This window comes from Akebia trifoliata, chromosome 16 (genome assembly GCF_017979445.1).
Source record: "Akebia trifoliata isolate Shusen 1 chromosome 16, ASM1797944v1, whole genome shotgun sequence".
NCBI classification, from domain to species: domain Eukaryota; kingdom Viridiplantae; phylum Streptophyta; class Magnoliopsida; order Ranunculales; family Lardizabalaceae; genus Akebia; species Akebia trifoliata.
Window position 1 is genome coordinate 24239838 of NC_141390.1, and position 3682 is coordinate 24243519.

The following is a 3682-nucleotide window of genomic DNA, read 5'->3' on the forward strand; positions in this document are numbered from 1 at the left end:
AGACTTAAAATAATTTAGCTTTCCAATTATACCTCAATTTAAAGAGGATTAATTGATTTGTTTAAAAGGCTAAATTTGTCCAAATCCCATTTTAAGGATATTATGGATCATTATTGGGCCAAACTCATTTGTTTAGGTGTCAAGCCCAATACTTAATGTGTGGATCACTTGAATTTGTTAGATTATGGGCTTTATCTGCGAAAGCCCAAAACCCGAGTTTGTAGGGAGCACGTACCCAGTTAATGGACTCAATTTGGATCTGAGGCCCATTAATAAATTTAGGAATTTTTATTTATAAAATTTGTAAAGGCCTCCTCAAAATTTTGGTGCCTACAAATGCCTCCTCAAGGATGTGTTGTTGAAAACGTAGTTGAAGATGGTACATCCTTGACTATGTTGATAGCTAAAATTTGGAGAGCATCCCCAACCACGTGTCCTTGAAATTTTGCTTTAGAACTACCGTATGTGCTTAAGAACTTGTAGTTCGGTTTGGACAATTGAGAAGCTCAATCTTTTTTCTTTTTTTTCATGGGATATATTTGGTAAGGAATGATGACGGAGTCTCATTGAAACAAATAGTTTGGAGTTCGGAACCTACACGTAGAAGGTTAGGGCCCATCACAAATTTGGCTTAGAAAATTGCTTTGGTAGTAGGTACGTGTCATATAAGAATTAGACTTAGATTCGCTTAAGCCCATTAAAATGTTATTTGTACCCAATTACTTAATCCTCTAAGGTTGGGTATGCCACGTACAGGAGAAGTATGCAATCAAAGCCCTTGAGTTCTTATTTTTAAAACCCATTAAAATGTTTCTGTATTGACTTTTTGTTTTTTTTTTTTACCATTCCAGCTATCACAAAGAGGCACGTATTCTCACCTCAACTACTTTCAATGTGGGCAATGATTTGGGCTAGATGTATTGGGCCACTACTTTCAATGTGGGCAATGATTGGGCTTTAGATGTATTGGGCCACCTCAACTACTTTCAATGTGGGCAATTATTTGGGTTTTAGATGTATTGGGCCAAAGGTGAGAAAAATGGCTTACTAAGTTAGTAAGCCTAGCTTACTATCTCTTTTTTTTTTTTTTCACGCCTCTGTACTCCTTCTTCTTCACGCCTCTACTGCGTTCAGCCACGTAGAATCCCACTCCTCTTTCACCTCTTCTTTCCTACTCCTTCTCCAATTCCACTTCTTATTGCCTATTTATTTCATTCTCCTCTTTTTTTTTTCTTCTTTTTGGCTATTATTTCGTTGGAGTGATCTTCACAACAGGCATATCCACTCACATCCTAATTGCAGCCACCTACAGGTATTCTTCTACTCTCTCTCTCTCTCTCTCTCTATTTTTTTTTTTTTTGAAAAATAGGGACTGCCTCCAGCATACACAGATGCACACACGTACACCATTCTTTCCTTTTCTCTTCTCCTCTTTTTTTTTTTTTTTTTTGAACGACATTTGGGGAAGGAGTCTCGGGTTTCTCCTCTACTAATTTTACTTTCTTCTCTTCTAAAAGAAAACAGAGCACCAAAATTTTGGTACCTATAGAATCCGATTGAACAAATCTTTTGTTCATTGCCGCTCTTTCACTTCGCTTCAAAGAGCCGCAGTCGTTTTCAAGAAGAACTCTTCTCCTTAAAAAAAAAACGCAGTTGCTGTAGATCGATTGAATTTTTTTTTTTTTAATTCAACGAAGCTCTCTCTTTTTTTTTTTTTTCACTTTGTTTCAAACAACAACAGATTTTTTCAAGAAGAATTCTTCTTCTCTTCATCTTCTTTCTTTTAAAATTTTTACTAACTATCCACATCAATGGCAGCAGCAAGGTTTGGGCTAGTTGCTTGACAGATGAGAAGATAATGAAGACGACAGTATTAGTGTATCTAAGAGCCGATCTATTTTCAAGGAACTAAACTCCTTGAATCTCCTTTTTTTTTTTTTTTGTTTGAAATACCACCCTCTTAATTGCAGGTATGAATTTCCCTCCTCATTGACACCACAAAATTTTCAGATTTTTGAAAACAGAGATTATTCTTCAGCATTGCATCTCAATTTTAAAATTGGATTGCCGATATAATAATCTTTATAGACCCATGACCCCTAGACTTATTTTGGGATTTTTTTTATATTCCTTTTGTGATGTTGCTCAGTATGGCATCTAACATACATTTTTTTTTTTTCCAGTAGCTTTAATCTTAGCAACTACTCAATTCAATTTTTGTCATCGCACCTCGACAACTATACAAAAAGGGTAATATTCTTTTTTTTTTTTTTAAACTTGATTATCTTGACATATTCCCTTTTTATACATGATAACTTGCAATAGGGTGAATTGAAACTAATAGATTTTCTTACTATTTGTAGGTAAAAAGGGCAAAGTTCGAAATCAAATATTTTTGTAATAATTTTTGTTACAATGTATAAGCCAAGAGGGAGCAGCCAGCCAAAACTCAACAGCAAAAGCTACCACGTCACCGTACCGCGGTAGATTCGTAATGAGTCATGATTATCTCAAGGAATTATGCATCGAGATTTGAGTTGAACATTCCAGATGCTTTGGTCATTGAAACTAAAGACCCTTTTCGAATCAACTTAAACAAAAATTCGATTGAAAATTCGAATAGAAAATTTATAAATTGAAGGGTTGTCCCAAAGGAAGGGGTCCCTCTTCTTTTTCTTAATTTCTCTGTAATTTTCTGATTTTTCTTTGAGAGAAAGAATTCTTGTAGAATGAGAACTCAAGAGTTGGTTCTTTACTTTCTATTTATAACTCCATTGTAAGATCATAAAGCTTGGAATGAAAGTACAACACTGATTATCTCACTTTCTTCTCCACCATATTTATTTTATTTCATTTGTTGCAACTTACTCCTCATGACGATCGACTAGACTCTCCTTAGAGAAGTCAATGATGTCGGAGCGAGTTCATCTTAGTATTGTTGAATTAATTCTATTGTTCCTACTTTAATTGTACTTTGTGAAGTCTTTTAAGGTGAGATCATCTAATTTGTACCATATTATTCTAGCTTTAATGATTCATGCTTACATGAGTTCAAATTTAATCATGCTTTGTGATAAATTTGAGATATAAATTGGATAATCTCTTCTAAGTTCAAGATTCACATTTAAATTTTTTAGTCATCTATTAAAGTTAATTAATTTATCTCTCAATCTACGAACAATGATTTGTTAGGTGGATTGAGTTAGAATTATAATCATTCAATAATTTCCTTTAAGATGGCTTGCGAATGTTGAATTGATCTTTTTAGCTTTTTACCTTGTTTTAATCTCTATTCTTGCATCAATTTCATTGATTTCTTAGTTGCAAATTTTCTATTCTATTTTAAAAATCTATTTTGATTTCAATTTGAAAGAAAAGTTGAATCACTATTGTCCTTGTGAAATGAATCTTACTCACCAAAATTTCTTTTATTATTTGTTCATATTTACATCTATTACAAGTCCGAACAACACACATACATACGTACAATTTATTTTTCTTTAACTCATTGATCTATCATGAAACTATTGATTATTTTATACATCAAATCTCAACATGACTATTATTTTGTCCTAATATAATCAATCAAATATATATCTCAAACAATCATTTATGAACAAAAATCTAGTTCAAGTTATCGTTACTTACCTTTAATCTCCTATTTCCTTGTGTTTTGCGAAAC

General features: G+C 33.0%; 1 long non-coding RNA gene across 2 annotated transcripts; it reads left to right on the forward strand.

Annotated features, from left to right (window-relative positions):
* Positions 1-1125: 1125 nt before the first annotated feature.
* LOC147383000 (uncharacterized) lies at positions 1126-2822 on the forward strand. 2 transcript variants are annotated; one of them, XR_015173977.1, is made up of 4 exons: positions 1126-1312; positions 1819-1970; positions 2184-2250; positions 2364-2822. It is a non-coding gene; the product is annotated as an uncharacterized LOC147383000 (long non-coding RNA). The 2 variants fall into 2 exon arrangements; XR_015173976.1 differs by having other exon boundaries at positions 1128-1312; positions 1822-1970.
* Positions 2823-3682: the final 860 nt, after the last annotated feature.